At 48.5% G+C, this 19,662-nt stretch overlaps 2 protein-coding genes across 2 annotated transcripts in view; one reads left to right on the top strand and one right to left on the bottom strand.

The window, feature by feature from the left end:
- The window catches only part of LOC144138973 (uncharacterized), a 61,454-nt gene extending 52,773 nt beyond the window's left edge, over positions 1 to 8,681 (bottom strand). The window contains exon 1 of the mRNA XM_077671480.1: positions 8,639 to 8,681. The gene's annotated coding sequence lies outside the window, so the exon portion shown is untranslated. The remainder of the gene's footprint in view (positions 1 to 8,638) is intronic.
- Positions 8,682 to 9,335: 654 nt separating this feature from the next.
- Positions 9,336 to 19,662, top strand: part of Ak1 (Adenylate kinase 1) — a 44,869-nt gene continuing 34,542 nt past the window's right edge. The window contains exon 1 of the mRNA XM_077671471.1: positions 9,336 to 9,530. The gene's annotated coding sequence lies outside the window, so the exon portion shown is untranslated. The remainder of the gene's footprint in view (positions 9,531 to 19,662) is intronic.

Below are 19,662 nucleotides of genomic sequence, written 5' to 3'. Positions count from 1 at the left end.
CGATTTCCATTTATTGTAATATCCGAGTCTCGTGTTGAGGATGACTTTAAGTTAAAAAACTACAATTCGCTGCATTCTCAACGCTCGAACGGCATCAGTCGTCTTTTTATTGGTGTCCGCAATGATTTGCCAGTAGCCAGATTCGCTGTGCCTGCTCATGAAACTGAAGAATATGTTTGTGCCAAAACCTGTGGGATTCTAAATTTCACACACTAGTGATTTCCCACCCCGAAGCCATCCGCGCTCAGCAAACATGCCTTGCGAGCCCCGGCTGGGGACGGGTCCGTTGTTTGCGGAGGCAGACAAAGGCAGGAGGCGGCGAGGGCAAAACATCAATGGTAGCGTTTATTGCAAAGTGCGAATCAAATACACTGCATACAGACTAATCGTAGGCCATAACGGTAACACTGGGAGCGAGGCATTATACAACGCTAGAGATCGAGATGGTTCGACTCACCGATGGCATACCGGAGCAGCGGAGCGCTGCGCGTGCGAGCGGGACGGCAGTATCCCAGCTCGCCCGGACGCGTCCCATTGTGGCGCGTTCCCTAGGTCCGGACCGGCGCGCCGAAACGTCCGCGCGCTGCCGCATCCCCAAGACCAGAGAGCGTCCTCTCGTCATGCGACAACCCACCAGACCTCGCCTTTTGGTGGCGCTAGTATCGAGGAAGAACTGGTTCTCGGGTAAGGCAGAGGGGAAAAGGGTCAATGCCTCCACCAGTGCGACAACAAACCGTCCGGTCGCTGGCGCCATCCCGTATGGTTCCCGTCGCGTGAGCGAGGCGCGTTGTGCACGCCGGCCGCGATGGGAAGCTAGCCAGAAAGGGGTTCGCGTGGAAGTCGCGATCCCCACAAACCATGATTGGAAGACAGCAATTTACTTTTATTGCTGCCTACATAGAGCCAGGCAATGGCTTTGACGCCTCGAGGCTACAAAGCATTCTCGCTAGCACGGCCCCACCTTACCTAATTGCGGTGACTTCAACGCGCACCATGAGATCTGGGGTAGCGCACATTCAAGTTCCCGTGGAACGAAATTAGCGGAGCTGCTTATAAGACACTATATTGAGCCCATTAATGATGACAGCATCACATACATGAAAAACGCGACAGTGAGCAGCTGTATTGACGTTTATTTCGTATCAAGCTGCATCGCTCAAAAATGTTCCTGGTGCACAGACCTGGAAGCGAAGGGGAGCGACCACTTCCCAGTTCTACTATCCTATCTCGAGAAAGATGCACTCCGATTGGGAAGGAAGGTAAAGTGCACTAACTGGGTTGCTTATGAACAGAGCGTGGACCTGAGGATCACTGCAGCGACTTCAGATGACGACCTCATTCCCTTCATGGCTCGATGTCTCAGGGAATGAACGTGTGTCACGCGAAGGCGTCCAAACATCAAGACAGATGGGGAGTATGAACGTTTACGAGCCATTCGCAGGCGTGCGGAGCGGAAGGCGCGTCGCACCAAAACTTTAGAAGACCTGCGAAAAGCTCGCAGGGCACATGTAAGACGCCATCTGGAAAAGTTGAGCAGGCAGCAATGGAAAGATTTTTGTGCACAATTAGATGTTCACAAGCCGTCATCGCACATTTTGCGCGTTGTAAAGGGAATGCGCACCAATATCCCGCAGCTACACCCATTCAGCGCGCTGTCGTTGCACGAAAACATTTCCCAGAAGGAAGCAGCTAACGAATACTGCAAGCTCCTGTCTGCAAGCTCATCTACTCAGATACGCGCACACTTCAACCCTTCTGCGCCACCGGTAGCTGCCTTACCTGCCTTGGACCTGCCATTCTCAATACAGGAACTCAATGCAGCGATTCCCGACGTCAAGAAACGGTCTTCTCCTTGTTACGACGAAATCACTAATGAGGCAATCTCGCATCTTTCCCAGCACTCCTGCCTGCGTCTTTTGGAGTATTACAACGCAACGTGGCTGCATGGTACCGTCCCGTCTGATTGAAAATTAGCGAAAATTATTTCCATCTTAAAGCCTGGAAAATCACCAACACGTTACGACTCGTTTCGACCGATAGCCTTACTTAGCTGTGTTGGGAAATTAATGGAAAAGATGATCTTCAAAAGAATGACTTGGTGCGTGGAAACTAAAAAACTGTACCCACCTCAAATGAATGGATTTCTACAGAACCGATCGGCTATTGACAGCATCATTACCCTCGTATCGTCTTTGGAAGAAGAACTAAATTCCGGACACCTACCAAATGCGGTATGGAAAATCACCAACACGTTACGACTCGTTTCGACCGATAGCCTTACTTAGCTGTGTTGGGAAATTAATGGAAAAGATGATCTTCAAAAGGATGACTTGGTGCATGGAAACTAAAAAACTGTACCCACCTCAAATGAATGGATTTCGACAGAACCGATCGGCTATTGACAGCATCATTACCCTCGTATCGTCTTTGGAAGAAGAACTAAATTCCGGACACATACCAAATGAGGTGTTTAGATATTAAATCAGCCTTCGACTCCGTATATCACGATGCAATTCTAGCATCCCTTATTTCACTTGGCTTAGGTGGAAGATTATACGCATGGATTTCAAGCTATCTTGAAGGAAGAAAACTTTTCATGTGCACAGAAGAAGGGCCTACACCGTGTTATGAAGTAAGAAGAGGGGTACCTCAAGGAGCTGTATTAAGTCCTTTACTATTCAATATCGTGCTCATTCACCTGAAGCGTGTTCTCCCCCGTAGGGTCAAGATCACTCTGTACGCTGACGATATCTGCATTTGAAGTGCTTCGAGATCACGTCTAGTTACGCAACAGAAGCTCCAGACGTCACTTGCAAAAATATCAGAACACCTACAGCCTACATCTCTACATCTCTCCTACACCTACATCTCTCCCCCCAAAAAACAGCGCTATGGCCTTCACCCGTAAGAGCATGGATAGATATCCTTTAGTCCTCGGTGGCCTGCCCTTGAAATACGTCCGTACCCAGAGGTATCTTGGTGTTACAATCGACAGAAACCTCTCCTGGGCTCCGGAAGTAAAGAGACTACGTATGCGAATTTCCACGGCATCCCAAATTATTGGATATCTGGCTGGCACACGCTGGGGCAGCCATTGTCGTTCCATGGTGCTTCTCTTCAAGGCGTATGTTGACTCCGTGTTGTGCTACAGCCTCCCTGTCCTGGAGCAGCTGTCCCTTACAAGCAAAAGACAGCTTGAAGCGGCGAGGAATAACTGTCTCAGGAAGCGCCTCGGCCTTCCTAAAGGATCGTCGCGTTCTGGGACAATTTCTGAAGCCAGCTTCCTGCCCTTGGACGTGTTACGACTTCAAGAAACACTACGAATTCATTTGAGGCACAGGTTACATACAAGAACGCATTCGTTGGCTCATATCGCAGATCGAAGCAATTCCAGCTTTCGGTAAGCAATCAGGGTTATGAAAGCTGAAATTTCAACTCAAGCACCGCAGACAATGCCCATGGGATTCCCGCCCTGGACTCTGTCGCCTCTTCGGATAAAAACATTTTTACCGGAATTGATTCAAAAAAGCAAATGCCTCAAATCAGCCTATTTCAGATGACACTCGCACACATTAACAAATTTTACAGTGCAACGAATCACATTTTTACTGGTAGGTCGGCAACACTTGAGTGCAGTTCATCAGGAATTTTTATTCCATCAGCTGGGAAAGCCCTATCATACCGCCTTGAGCGACCGACTTCGTTCACGTCGGCTGAGCTTCATGGGATAAAAGAAGCGATCCGATACATTCTTCGCCAGCCGTCGACACAGTGGACCATTTTTGGCGATTCGAAGGCAGCTCTTCAGACCCTGCAACGCGCTAGCTGCTTCAGCCTTCATGAACGTGACCAGCGAGAAGTGAAGTATCTCCACCATCTCGCATTCGTTTCTGGACATCGTGTGACACTACAGTGGCTCCCAGGCCACTGTGGCATATTGGGTAACCAAAAAGCGGATGAGGCTGCCCGCAGGGGCCTAGAATTGAGAACGCCAAGAAGGATTTTTTTCACGAAAAATAATGCCTCAGCCATGACTAAGGCAGTAGTTTTGGCTGAAAGAAACCGCTTATGGTCCCTTCCGGAGTTTTATCAGGCCTTTCTATATTGCATAGACCCGTACATGAGAATGAGGCTGCCAGAACGACTACCTCGCCGACTGGAGACACTGTACCATCGACTGCGCCTTAATGCAGCGTTTACAAATTCGTTCCTTCATCGTATAGGCCAGACTTCCAACCCATACTGTGACAACTGTGGTTCACCCGAAACCGTCGAACATATACTACTAGAGTGCTCTGCTTATGCTGAATCAAGGGCCCGTTTACAGCAAAGAATTGAATGTCTCCAACCTGGACTAATAATACTAAGCTTGATGCTTGGACCATTCCACTCACCATCCTCCCAGCGCAACGCCCTGTCTGCATTATTTGAGTACCTCGAGGACATTGGCATCGCTACAACACTGTAGCCATCTCCCTAGCGTGTACAGTCAAGTTTTTACTCAGCGCCCTTAAACAGGACTCTATTCATTTTTAATTTTTATTCTTTTTTTATTCTTATCTTTTGTCTCCTACTCTTCTTCTTCCACCTACTTCCCTTGTTTCCTCCTCCCGCCTTCCCCGCAGAGTAGCATGTCGGCGAATTCATGCTGGCAAACCTCTCTGTTTTCTCTGTAATAAAGAGTATCTCTCTCTCTCTCAATACTTATGATGTATCAGTTTGCTTGTTTTTATACTTATGTTGTTTTCACTAGTTTTGTACTATAGTCTAAGCCACTGAACCCTTTATCGTGCCTTAGACCATCTATTAGAGATAGGAGGTCCCCCCGACAGTCGCTGACTTTGGGACCTCCTCCTAGAATGTTTTCTCCATGTATTTTCCCTCTATGCTGGAATAAATTCAATTCAATTCAATACCGAATAGCAAGGAGTTATGAATTTTTAACAGGGAAGCTGTTGTTGCTGGCAGTAACGTGTGCGGCGTGCGGCACCGCCGGTTACAGCGCACGTGAGCACGCGCCTTACGAAGAGCGCCCGGCATTGCCCAGGCTTGCGCGTGGCGCTCGCAAAAAAAAAAATACCAAGAAAACAGATGGCATGCGTCCGCGGCACAAGGGGGGAGCACAAGACAGCTCGCGCTACCGACGCCCAGTTCGCGAAGCCGGTTGCCGCCGGTTCTAGCGCGTGCTGACACGTTCCACTTTGGGAGAAATGTGATTGGATTGGATTGAATTGGAAAAATGTTTATTTGACCTGCAGTAAAGCGCAACCTGCGGACAAAACGATCCTGGCCCGCCAGTCATGCACGAGGAAGACGACGATATAGATAGATATGACTTTCACTACTACTACCACAGTGAAAAGCGACGACGGAGCAGGTAAATAAACAATTTCAAACCTAATGCAGTGCGCGGAGGTGTGTCCTTCAGTGCTTACATAAAAAGAAAACCTAAATTTCAAGCCTTGCGCGACCTAGTGCAAGCTTCACCAATTTTTTTGCACCACCCAAACGCAGTACGGTGCATGTAATAGCATGGAGGCCACACACTGCACAATATTGTCGTGACGTCAACGTATTTTAATCATATGTGATGATTATAGACACCTGAACTTTATGCAAAATGCTTATTTCCCCTTTGAGTCCGTAAAAAGCCTATTTAACATTAAGCAGGAACTGAAAAAATGGGAGCATTTTAAGCAATAATTTATTGTGCCTATAAGTGCCTATTTTTGACTATATCGGCCTATATGGGCTTTTTAGCGCCCAGAAATGCCTTTTTTTGTGTCGTATACCTTTCTTTGATTCAAGCTACAGCGCAGTGCGTTGCTAAGCTATATATATTTTTTTTCGAGTCGATGTTATGCAAGGTGTGTTCTCGCTTTAGAAGCCCGCAACTCTGTATTTGTCGCACGTCATTTGCGAGAAAAATCCGCGAGCCGTGAACACGCGGAGAAACGCAAACCATGCTCAAGCCGTCACCACCTCGACCTCCTCACATCGGCCGAGATGCCAGAAGCCTGTACGCAGCGACACTGAGGCAGCCAACCTCACCGACGTCTCCCCTGTCCACACGAGCTGTTTTGTTCTATGCCCTTCTGACGCGTTGTGTCCGCGGACCCACGGCGCAAACTTTTGCCCACATGCCCTATCCATTGATAACTGCAAACCAAGCAAAGAAGAAAATGAACGCGATGCCGCCACGCACCACGCAAGGTCAAAGACGCCTCCTGAAGGAAAGTTTTAAGCCAAAGTTTTAGGATGACGCCACGAACACGTGCGCAGTCATCCGCCGATCACAGGAACAGCACCGGACGGCAAGATGCAGCACGTGTAGGACGAAGAATGACACTTTTGAAATACTCTAGTCGTGAGAGTCGCCATTTGCCGTGCCGGGTAACTGTCAAGGGCATATGTAAACCTACTAGTTGCAAACAATCTTGCGTGCTGTCTAATATTGATAATCGGTATACAGTCCCGCAGCTTCGCTAGTCATCTGGCAGAACGGAATAGCTCAGCAATTTGTACGGAATTATTGCACTTTCCGGCACTATCCATGGGATTGATCGGTGTTGTGAAGCGCAGACGAGGTCGTTTTGTTCTGTCAATGAATAAATACGTGCAAATAAGATCTTTCTTCAAGGCGGAGTTGTGTCTTCCAGCAGTAATTACTGATGGTGCCTCTTCGACAAGGGCCCGTTATTACCCCATAATAAACTCGGCTATGGGTGGAAAACTACTGCAAAACACTCTCCGGTGGTATTACCAGCTTTTTTGCAATCGAAAGTAGCGTCGCAGCCTAAATTATTTACACCACGCTACACTTGGACATGACCTGGCCCATTCGTGTACTTATGTTACACTCTTTTTTCAGAAAGCATTTCCGCAGCTGAGAATTCGGTGCCACTGGGACGAAAAAAAGCTAAGTTCATTTCGAAGGTACAGGGCAGATCCGCCACCATCCCCGAAGGACCGGTTACGGATAGAGCCATTCCCATCTGACATTCTTCCAGTCTGTCTAACATAAAACTCCTGGATTCCCTGTGCTGAAATACTAATTTTCCAGATGGATTCAGGTCATGCAGCGTCCCGAAGTACAAGCACGCTCCCCAAGCTTGAGTGGACGGTGAGCGTTGCTTTTTCGCCCACAATTATCAACAGAAAGGAGGTACAACTTCAAGCCGCCAATTATTGAGATGGGTCTGGCTCGTCACTGACACAAAATTTTGAAGGCGAGATAGCTTCGGAGATAGATTGGTAGGAACACGTTTACATCATCTGCAAAATATCAGCGGCGAATACAGCCTAGAACATATTTAAAATCAATTTTAAAGTGTGCGAAACGCAACCGAGCAGCCAGCAGAGGACCACGCGCAATCGACATCCCGAGGATATTGTGTAAATAAACAACGTCCAAACACGTCACGAGTTTGTGTTTGCCGCTTCCGCACTGCCAACGTTTTTCGCCGGCTCGCCCCGGCTCGCCGCTCTAATCGGAGGGCCGGAGGGCGGAGCTTCTGCTCTCGAGAGCGAACGACCCGATCGTTGGCGGCGGAGGCGCCGTGATTTCGTCAGCTCATCGGGCAGCTGGCCGCGACCAAAGTTCTACAGCGATTCCAGGCACTCTGTTTCTATTACTGTTTATTACCATTGGACGGGAAAACGCGGCGGAGGCACGAAAAGCCCACTGAGCTAGCCGCACGGTCGCTGTGCAGGCGGCGGCCACGGCCGCGAAGTGGCCCAGGCCGGCGCAGGTAGCTCGAGTGATAGCTTGTTACCGCTGCACGAAATTGTCCCCAAGTCCCGACCATGGTGGCTTGCATGAGAAAGGAGTTAATGATGCGATGGCGGGTTGCATTAAAAATTGTCATCTGCACCGCTTACGAGAGCGGCACTCGAATATCCGCCGCAGTGCTAAGCCGAACACATCTGTAGGCGGACCTGTAGGCAGACCGGACGGCTGCTCCCAGCGCGCGTCGCGCGTCGTTCTTTAGCCGCGGTAGCATTTGCACTCGCAGCGCCTGCGTCACATCCACGGTCGCTTTTTAATTAAGCGCCTCACGAGATCAGTACGTGGGGGCATTCGCAGAAACTGCCGTCGATGCGGATTCGACAGTGCTACGGCGGCTCTGCTCTGTGATATCCCTCCGATGGTCACGTGGTCAGCTTTGTTCACACAAAATCCACAAAATCCATCGTTTCGCGGCACTCGCTGAAACCGAAACTTTGACTGGCCGCATTGAAAATGCCTCTAATTAAACAACCGTCGCACGCTGAAGCAAATGAGGTTTCTACAGGTTATAAGTAGGTCACTAGCTACTTATCGCAACAAAAAAAACAAGATGCAAATTTTTGTGTCAGTGCCCCTTTAAGCTTTCCTTTGCTGTCGAATCCGCCTTCACTTTACGTAAATCTGTTAAAATAACAACTCTAGTTTTCACGACTAAAATAAAACTACTTTCCCAAACACAAGACTTGTCCGCTGTTTCAAAGCAAAGCTTTTTACGCCTACCCCCCAAGGGTTCTCGCGACCTTTGGTGTGAACAGAAAACTCCAGCGAACAAATAAAAGAAGTTACTGGCACCGCCAGCAACCGAACCTGGAACGAATAGAGAAACGAAGCGAGAGCCCGTTGTCTTACCGATTGAGCTACGAGCCCACGCTGAGAGGGGAGAGACAGACGGTGCACTTAAGGCCCATAAACGGTACCTCCGGCGAGGTCGTTCCGTTCCGGCCAAAATCATTCCGGCGGCCGGAACGCGGTGCCTTGTTTACCCCCTGCGTTCTCGCTGAATCGGTGCAGCAGCAAAATTGTGGAAAATTTTAATAATTTTTCGCTCTTCGCTGCGCAACATCAATAGCTTATTTTTCGTGGTGAGGGTGTAGCTGTCGCTTCGGCAAGAGGGTATAGAGAGCTCTTTCTTAGCTATCTATTTTGCCGAGGGACAAGTTGGGCAGTGTAACTGAGTGATTGAGCCATTAACTTCAGCTTGGCTGCCTCCCTATAAAGTTACTATCTTATAGGACCAATGCCAGCTTGTGGGCGTAGAATTCCGAAGCGGCTGATGTCGACAATGGATAGATGTGTTCGGCTGGCTACTGGGACTTGCGTCGGTTTTAAGGAGTGGACAGGAAACAGGTGGCGCCAGGACACATCCTTTTCTGCCCGGACAGACGTGAGCGAGATCCGAGTATAGCGCCTCAATGCGAATCAGGCTCGATTGCACTGCGTCGAATCGACCGGCGGACATTTGGCGGCGAGCCACGACAGCAGTGGCGCGCTCAAACCGCGCCACTTGGCCGGCGCCCTCTGACGTTCGCTGCTCCAATTCCGCAGCGAAGCGTGGTCCCCAAGCTCCCCTCTAGCCGGGGCTGACGCGCCGCTGGCTGCGGGGCTCGGGCATCCATCGCGGCGCGCAGCTTTGCTTTTTTTTTTTTGCGCTCGCAGCTACTTGACGTCGAGCAGCGGGACAGCGGGATCAGTTGCCGCACTTTCTGTCGCGAACAAGCTCTTCGCCCTTCTCGCCGGCAAGGTAGGTGCATTCCCCCGAACGTTTCTCCAAGCCAACAAGCGCGTTCTGCTCTGGTGGGGTGTGTAAAATACGGGTTTTCCACCCGAGTCTCATCGTAGAGATTTTGCCCCTGCATTCCACCCTGCATCCCGCCCCTACTGCCCCATTTTTGTTTACACTTCGGCTTGGGTAATTCCGGAGTAGTGTATGCCAGGCTGTTTCCTTTTTTGGCGAGTCGAATGTGATATATTTGGGGTGGTGGCTAGGAATAGCCGATACAGGCTCGGGACATTCATCGAGTACTAAAACGTACAGGCCTGTCTCAGAAACACCGCATATCTGAAAGCAAACTTTTAAGCGTTGAGTTCCTTAGGTGGAAACAATAAACCATCAAGTTGAACCATATGCAAATGTGAACCTGCAGTTTAGTACATTTATGGCAAAGGCATGATGCATATTCGAACTTTTCATGGTGTCTCACCTAGCAAATTCTAATTAAGTATAATTTCTTAAATGATGAAGTTTCGCTTTCTTGGTAGTATTTAGCCGCCTTTGTAATGTACAAATTTCAAACTCGTTGAAAAACAATGACTGCAAATAAGCGGTTCCCTGCAAATCAACTTGGAGCCGTTCAGTTAATTTGCGCTCCTCCTATTTCTTTTATGCAAAAAGCTATTAGTTTTTGTTCATTTATGTGGTCTTTCCGGCTCACAGCCTGAGCTGTGGTCCGGGAAGCGATCCTTCCTTTCAGTGGAAAATGAAAACAACTTCTTTGGGATGCATGGAAAATTCAAGAAGAAGGCGGGCTAAGCTACATTGCTCTTGTCTTCTCAGCGCCATTAGCTTTGATTAAAGTACCTTGACAGCACTTTTTTTTTATATTTGAAAGTGCCTGAAACTATTTTAGAACATAGTCGATGAGCGCGTCCAGTCCTTAGACCAGTTGCCAAACCACCTAGCCAAATTTTACTGGCTTCCGCCCATAGAGAAACTTAATAACTCGCACAAAAGGTGTTTCTTTCTTCTCTGCGTTCTTAAAACTCCGGGCACTTGTCTGTGTTGACGTGACGTCACAGAGGTAATGTCACCTCTATTGGCCGACTTCCTTACAGTTGTTGCGGTAAAAGCTTTCGATAGTCGATTTAAGGAAAATTGCAACAGAAGCGAAGCATAAGCTAAAAGAGGTATCTGCTTCGGTATCTGCGAGGAAACAGCGCTAAAACAGGACGTAGACCCAATAGACTCCGGTTTTTAGCGTAGTTTCTTCACGTTTAATAAATTCACCAACCAGTCCACGTAATTGCTCCTTAGTCTGACAAAATTTCAGTACTGTGCACGCAGGGGCGAAGGAAAAAGAGAAAGCGTCATATCAGCCCCGCTGCGAGGTCTCTTACGCGTTAACTTACGTACCGTGCAGTTGTCGGCCGTCAAGCACCAGAGTTGGGCAGTATAGCGCGACATGCAACTTGCTATGCGTCCTCTTGCTCGACTTGTTATGCTTGTTTGTTCTGTTGGGGCTAGGCTCTCTAATTTCCTGCCCATCCGCTCTCTTGCAACATGCGGTATACCGCAGGGCCTTATATCGAGTCAGGCTGTTCACAGACCCAAAATTAGGCGGGCGACGTGCAATGAAATTTTCATGTCGTCGGCGTCTTCCTTTTTAAGCCCGAGTGTGGGGAACCCTACACCATAGCCTTATTACGCGTATATATACCGAAGCCCTGTATACAAACAAAGCCTGAGAGCTCCGACCGGACGCGGCCTGGCCGAATGCCAGCCGCCAGCTATTCAGCTTTCCGGCCACAGCCGGCCGCCTCCGCAAAGGCGTCGTTAAGCTTTGTTCGGGCGACCGCGCTGGGAAAGTTGTAGGTTAGCGCACGCGCTCCCTGAATCGATGCGTCGCTGCTTGCATAAAGTGTGCCAATCGATGACTTTTCTGGCTCGCGCGTGGCCCTGAAGCCAAGTGCTTCTGTCGGTTGCCCACTCTTCCACGGAGTAGGAAATCCGTATTTTCCCCTCGTTTCCTTGGCGCCCTCTCGCTAGGTGCAGGCGTGTCGACGATTTGCGCGCCGTTTACGGTCGAGGTTTTAGATTCGCCTTTAATGTCACCGGGAAGCGTCACACATACGAAAAATGTGTAAACGCGTCCTGCTTCCTAAACTTGCAGATTTTGTACACAAACGGCCAGCGCACGCAACACCGGGCCTATTCGCAATTTCAAACCAGTAGTCGGCTAACGACCAATGTTTACTCTTACTTCAGAAACACACCCCGCGGAAGCAAGGGGTGGCGTAGGGGTCACGGCTGTTCTTTAAGGGAGCCTGCAACACTTTTTTCAACTTTTTCGAAATCCTAAATGCTTGCAGAACGTAGTCAACCAACACATCCAGTACTTAGATTAGGGGGTGGCAAAGTACTTCGGCCAAAAATTGCTGCTCTAATGTCCATCAGGTAACTTTGAAGCTTGACCAAAAGATTTTCTCTCTTTTCCGGTCTTGCCGCTCTTCAGCCGCTAGAATTACGTCATTACAACGGTGTAGTGGCTACTGGCCGGCTTTCCTCCAGTTGCAGCAAATGAGCACAGTCGTTGGCCAATTTAAAAAGAAATCCACAAAAGCAAAGCAGAAATGAAGGGGTATCTGGTGCGACGAGGAAATCACGCATGGCCACTCCGTGCTGGCGATAACTATAGCTTTCGCAGTGCTTCGAGACGCGAAGCAAAGAGGGAAAGCGGTTATCGGGAGTGTTGCAGAGTCCCTTTAAGGTGGGAAAACACGTCTACATTACAGAAGTTTCGCCCTTTGTGTACAATATTCTCAAGGACCGGGCGCGATTATTGATCGGATGGAAGCCCTGCGCTATCAAGCAAAACCTGTACATCGCTGCGTGCGAAAGATGCAGGTATTATGGGCATGTAGCCAGCCGTTGTCCTAAGGAGCCCCGCTTCTGCCCGTTCTGCGTGTTAAACACACTCTGCGGCGGACTGTATGCTTGCCGACGAAAACATTGTCATCAGTCGTGAGGGTTCAGCCTAACGGCGGTGTTATGACCATTTCTTTAATGCGCCGTGCTGCTTATAGTGGCTTCGCGAAATACAAGACGGTCTATGACGACGCTGTACGTGCACCCTGCTACCTCTGCCTAGATTGAACGATGCCGTCATTCCTGATCATACTCCGTGCTTGTGTTGTGTGTAACCAAAAACGTTAACTCTAACCATACTCCCTTACATGTGTTGTGCTTAAGTTTAGCTTCTTCTGTTATTATTTGTGTGCGTTTACGTGTGATTGCGTGTTGCGTGTTTTCGCCCATTTTCACTTTTTGTCACTTCCATACGGGGCATAGCAAGCTAAGGCGCGATGCTAGGCTCACTTCTTCGCTGTTGTTAAAGTTTTTTTCTCTCTCTCTCTCTCTCTCTCTCTCTCTCTCTCTCTCTCTCTCTCTCTCTCTCTCTCTCTCTCTCTCTCACACACACACACACACACACACACACATCATCAGGACCTCTTTATCATTATCACCCTTGTGGTGGAGGTATAGTGAAAAATTACTAGTGAACTAGAAAACCCTACCCTATGTTCACTATTGACGAAACAACGAAACCCGCAATAAATTAACATGAGACGAGTGTAGTGCGTAATAGGAAGTGATTAACTTGAAACAGGTAAGCTAACGCATTTAGTCGGAAGGTCAAAACAGCGCAAGGGTGCCACAGCGAAAAGTTATTTGCTTTAGTGTAAGAGCGTTGTGCTCAAGACAATAAACTGCGCGGCTTATTTAGTCGGTTGTTGTCTTCGCGGTCTTTGTTTCTGCGGTCCCATCTCTACGCTGTCTTTTGCTCTGTCTTTTGACAGAAAAAAAAAGCTTTGACTGTTCCTCGATCTCGATCGAACAATTGTAAGCTGAAAGACATGACTCATATGAGAGCATTTCCCCGAGGGGTTTCCCAGAATACTATTGTAAGAAGAGGTCAATGGGACGTTATGGGGGCACGACCATGCACTACACGATTTTTTTCCGTACACTAGCAGCGGCTGGAAAATCGGCGCGCTGCAGTGAAGGGATGCACCTGTGGCCTTCTGAACGTTTGCACACTATAGGGCATTTCGGTCGCAGCACCGTGATCGTGGCTGCTGCCCTTGCTGCCATTCACATGCCTGTAAATAAAATTGCGGCCCTTTCTTAGTTCCCGAGGCACATCATAAGCAAGAGAAAGGTTTATGCTTTAGGATGGCGTGATATTCAACCGCGTCAGTCTATAGTCTCGTCAGTGCCGGTAGGCTTCAGTGATAGCGGTCTGAAGTCAAGTCCTAACGTGTCTTTAAAGAGCATATCGGAAGGCTGCTAGAATGAATTCTGCCATTGATTGTGAGAAGTATAAATCGCTCTCTGCAACTTTGAATCAAAAAACGAAAACAGCTAAAAACCCCACCATTTCAACGAAATTCTCCCTAATACGCTAAACTGTAATCCTAAAAAATGTTGGCGTGCGGTTAATCCGAAGGAAATCAGTCAGTACTTAACCTTCCTGACGAAAGTTGAGGCACTCTTTCTCTAGCAGCTTGTCAAGAGCTTTTTAACACGCACTTTAGAGGAGTGCTTACAGCCAAACTTTCTTCCGATGCTCTCGTACCTCTTCAGTCTCTTGTTATCGCAAATACTAATCACCCGATAACCATATCCAGAAATGGTGTAGAAAACGCAATTGACCCCCCTTCCCCTCAGCTCTAGTCCGGGGTCAGATGGCATTAGTACAAACCTCTTCAAAACGACTGCTCACACGTTGGTCACTCTATTACCACTAATTTTTCAACAGTCATTAGACACAATCAGTATACGTGATGATTGAAACAACGTGCGGGAGGGGATAATGCCAATCTAAACAATTGTCGACCCTTTTCCTTAACTTCAGTTCACTGCAAGATACTGGAACAGTATTCTCCGAAGTTATGGCGTATTTAAATGCAATAATTTACTGCTAGAAAATTAGCATGGATCCAGATATAAGCAATCATGCCAAACCAAACTATTCGAATCGGTAACTGACCTTCATAAATCTATCCACATGTCCCTTTACACAGACGCAATATTCATAGATTTTTCTAAAGCTTTGATCACGTGCCCCACAATCGACTAATGCTTAAAGTTCAGCACTTACAACTCAACGAAAAAAACTACCGGCCGGATAAAAGAATTTTGGACAAACCGCTCTAAATTTTTCCATATTAATCAGTTCATAGCAGCTACCGTGTTAAGTATAGAGTCCCGCAGGGCTCACTTTTGGATCCCCTTTTGTTTCTAATCTATATTAATGATATATCATCTGGCATCAACTCGTCTTTGCGGATGACTGCGTTCTTCATAGGCAGATAACTAACACTGATGACGTCATCAGTCTACAGGATAACTTGTCCAAATTAATAGAATGGTACAATAAATGGCAAATGGAGATTAGCGTATCAAAAAGCGAATACATGACTTTTTCTACCCTCTTAGATACTCCTTCCTATCAGTATTTTGTTGGAAATGATCGAATTGAAACAGTTACCTCAATTAAATATCAGGGTATCTTTTTTTTATTTCCGATCTGAGCTGGAGCACTCCCATTGAATACATCACTAACGAGGCCCTCAAAAATCTAGGATTTCTTAAACGCCGCCTTTTTAAAGCGAACAGAAATACCAAACTGCATGCGTACATTTTCACAATAATACGAACATTATAATTTGCATCTGTTATTTGACACCCACACCAGGCATTCTTTATTAACTCGCTCGAAGCCGTGCAGAACAAAGCTGAAAGATTCTTCTTGAATTCCTGCTGTTCTGATACAACCGTATCTGCTTTGAAACGTCCTCTTGATCTATATGCCTAACCTGGATACCTGAAGAATATTTTCGGGCTTGTCGTTTTTGTATTCTTTTTACTACTGTGAGTAATCCAATATTCTGCCGGCTCATCACATTTACTCCCAAACTGATCATGCGCACAAAGTACGACCGATTTTTGCTAGCACCAAAAAATATCAGAACTCCCCCTTTAATTTGTCGATACAGGAATGGAACTGACTGCCGGCAAGTATTGCCCAACTAACAGAGTCATGTTTTTTTTTTCAGACCACGTTGCATTCATTTATCACCCAAAATATTGACCCCTAAGCCTTAGGAAATACTCTGCTGAAAAAAAAGGGTTGTTAAATGCGCATTTTTGTTTGCAGTTTCAGTTGTACAGCGTAGTCTTGTAATGTGCACAAAGTTTTGAAATGGTTTATTTTAATTTGTATGTATACTTTGCAATCTGCCTACGGACAATTTTGATGTGACGCGCTGCTTTTGCGTTTGTTGGCACTTTAAACGAACCACAGTTGCGGCGCTAACTTATTCCCGTTTATACATGCTTTGTTAAACAAAAAAGGACACAAAGAAGAGAAATGGATGATCGATGTACTCTGAGTGTCAATCCTCGTTCAACTGTAATATGGTGTTGTGTTCTTTGTTTTTAGCCCCCCCCCCCCCCCTCCACCCCCCATATAATGCCCATCACGGGCCCTTAGGGTACTAAAATTTAAAAAATTAAAAAAGTAAGCTCGTGGACTTGGTCCATTTAAACCGGAGGCTCGACGATGGCCTTCGCGATTGCGCGCTTGTTTCGGTCCACCTTGGCTTCGGGGCACGGCGACATGGCGAGCCCGCTTCGGTCATCCGCCACCCTGCCGCCTAACCTATAGCGTCCACGCCGCCAGCTGTGACAGCGCAAACCGGCGTAAAACAGGTCCTACCGAAGAAGCAGCAAACATATGTGCCTTCCTAACATCAGCAGGGATGACTTTTTATCGCTTCCTCGGTGATGCAAATGCCAGGGAGTGACGGAGCAACATCCCCCCTTCAGCGAATGCAGTGAGGAGAAGAACTCATCACAGCACTGTCATCATAGGACGGCCAAACAAGAGGCATCGCTTACATTCAATAGCCCCCCCCCCCCTTCCCCCCATTGCGAGGACGACCGACAGGCCCCACGGACTCGCACCCAGCATAGGTCACTAAGTACAGAGCAGCCCCCTGAACAGAGGGGACTACCACCGGCATCAAGCGAATGTTTTAATTCATTCATTCATTGATTCATTCATCCCGTGACAAAAACAGGCCGCCATCCGACGCGGGCGGTACGCATGTCGGTGCATTATGTAGGGTTCATGGCTGCTAACAGAGCGCACAGACGAGGAATGAAGAAAGAATCAACACTGCAAGCGCTGTCCTGCTGCTTCGTTGTTCGCCCCTCGTCTGTGCGCTGTGTTAGCACTTAGCAGCCGTGAACCAACACAAACTCGCTGAGTTGTCCATTCTGTTGCATTATGTACGGGTTGAATACTCGTAGTTAGGAATGTCTCGCGCCATCTCGAGAACATCATAAGCGCGCAAACACCAGATTTATAAACACATTGAATTTCTTACAAAGCAGCTAGCCCAAACTAAACAAACTAATCTCGGTTTAGTGACAGCACGTTCAATTATAGAGCCGCTGCTACGTACCGGTTTTCGCAACGGGCATCCGATTGCCAGTGAAAGTAAGCGTACACCATGAGGGCTCTAATACCGCCCACTGTTGCAGGGTCCGCGAACGCGTTTCGATGAGTTTCGCTTAGGTTTCGCGGACTGCCCCCCCCCCCCCCTCCGCCACGCAGTGGTGGGCGAGTAGTATTACGACAAGGTTGTTGTCGATATCCCATGCTGGCGAAAACTTCGAAAGCAAGTTAAAGGACCTGGTTTCTGACTAGTTGATTCATGGCACATGAAGGAAGAAGACTGCGCGAAAGACGAGGATGAAGACAAGAGGTGGACAACACGAGTGCAACTACCAACTTTATTTTTGCGTGAGTTGGCAACACACGTAGGTGTATACTTCATTGGTCGTGGAACGACACGTGTTGATTTTAGACGTCTTGTGTAGTCTTTACGTTGATTCTACGTTGATTCTCGTACCTACTGTTTGGTTACCCCGTTTTGATTGATTGATTGATTGTAGGGTTTAACGCGCCGACGCAACGCAGGCGATGAGGCGCGCCGTAGTGGAGGGCTCCGGATTAATTTTGACCACCTGGGGATCTTTAACGTGCGCCGAAATCTCGTACACACGGGCGTTTTTGCTTTTCGCCTCCATCAGAAAAGCGGCCGCCGCGGCCGGGAAACGAACCCGCGACCTTGTGCTCAGCAGCGCAACGCCTTAGCCACTGAGCCACCGCGGCGGGTACCCCGTTTTATCGACTTTTTGCTTGTTGTGTTTGACATATATTGTTACGTCGAATGGGTGGTGCGGCTGTTAATTAGCTTGCGGGTGATACCGGTGGGAGGTATACATGTTCGTTGTCACTTCAAGCAAAAATGAAGTTGGAAGTTGCACTCGTCTGTCACCCTCTTGTCTTCGTGGTAGTCTTTCGCGCAGTCCTTCGTGGGCGAAAGGTAAACTGTAGGCACCGCAGCAGGCACATGAATCATCCCAAGGTTTGCCGCGGTCCTACCGGAGCTGTGCAGCTAACGTGCGCAGTAAGAGGCACAGTTTTGACCAGACGCCCGCAGCGGAAGTATGCGGGCGGTGTGCGCCGTTCCCGTCCAGTTGGGGTTTCCTAGTGGCGTGATTATCATACCACCGAGTGCTTCCTCGGGTGCGGCGGGCATGCAGCCCAGGCACGAAGCGCTGCAGCGTTAATTTTCGTGAAATCTCGCTTCCGCGCGTGCCGGAAACGTTGCGGCGACGGCTGGACGGCCCCTCGTTTGACGTTGCAGTGTTACTTGCGTGCGCTGCCGGCACCAAGTGCGGGGATTTGCGATGCGTACGCGTACCCCTCCCGGAATGTAAGAGGAGCCATTACTGCTAATCCCCACGCTTGCTACCATTAATTTAGCTAGCTATATTCCGGCTTCAATGTTGCGGTAACTATCCATCACAGGATCTTACTATTATGTTAGCTAGCTTATATATTATATGATAGGCATTCATATACGTTAATTCTTATGTTGACTCTACAATTACATTAGCCGCGCTTGATTAATAAACCGGGGTACTCGTATACGATCTCGCGTTTCTGATAAGCAGGACCCAAGTTCGTGTGTTTTCGGCCGCCAAGAGCATACGCAGACGCGATCTGTTGACGCGTTCTTCATTTTCTTAATCCTTTTCTTTGTCTGCGCATATAACAGCCGTAAATGGCGGTAGTCCTACAGCTCTTGCTGGAAAAATGTACAGGTCACTGTAATAAATGTACGTGCATGGTTTAAACAGACGTAGTTCATCGTGCTTCTGCCTTTCGGATTTGGTCGTCCCGTGAGTCGTGGCAGGCCCTGGGTGGAAGAATAACAGGGTTCAGAAACCTTTTATCAGTAGTGTCGCTTCGTTGTAATAATAATAATACTTTATTAGCATACATATATTCTGGGAGACCCAAGCCTGCAAGGGCCGCAGAAGGCAGTGTGCCCATACCAATAGGCCTGCGGGCCCAGCCTGGGTCCCAATGTTCATAGCTATTCACCACAGACTACACCAGTGCTGCACTACGCAGTCCGTTGGGCAGCCCTCATTAGAGTCATGAGGTCGTCGTCATCGGGCGGGAATGTTCCAGTGTAGTCATATGGGAGCTGGCGCCATAGAGCTGCTGCAAGGGGCAGCCAAGATGAGCCATGGCGTCGCGTGCGCGTAAGGAGTGGCTGAAGGCGGCCTGTTCGTTGGCTCAGGCGCGGCCGTAGGGCAATTCTTGGTGGCCTGGGGACATAATTCCGCACATCAGTCGTACTGTTGAGGCCCGTACTCTTGAGTCAAGGGGGTTGCAAGGAGGCATGCCGGAGCAGGTTGGTGGAGTAAATTCCAGCATAGGGGAGTTGCTCCCTCTTCGGCGTAGTACGGCGATAAAAGGTGTACGCCGCGCGACGTTGGACGCTGGCGAGATTTGTTTGAAGTGCCTTGGACTGGGGCAACCATACGGCAGCGCAGTATCCAAGGGTAGGTCGAACGAGCGCTGTGTACAAACTTCGAAATGCACTAGCTGGCATTCCATTGGTCACGCGTGTCACGAAACCCAGCAGGCGGCGGGACTTGTACAAAGCGCGATTGGTGTGCATGGAAAAGTTCAGCCAAGAGTCAAGCTCGACTCCAAGCACAACTG

The sequence above is a fragment of the Haemaphysalis longicornis genome, unplaced genomic scaffold (assembly GCF_048455015.1).
Source record: "Haemaphysalis longicornis isolate Haplotype H1 unplaced genomic scaffold, Haemaphysalis longicornis Haplotype H1 scaffold_1, whole genome shotgun sequence".
NCBI classification, from domain to species: domain Eukaryota; kingdom Metazoa; phylum Arthropoda; class Arachnida; order Ixodida; family Ixodidae; genus Haemaphysalis; species Haemaphysalis longicornis.
This window is presented reverse-complemented; position numbering and strand designations above follow the sequence as displayed.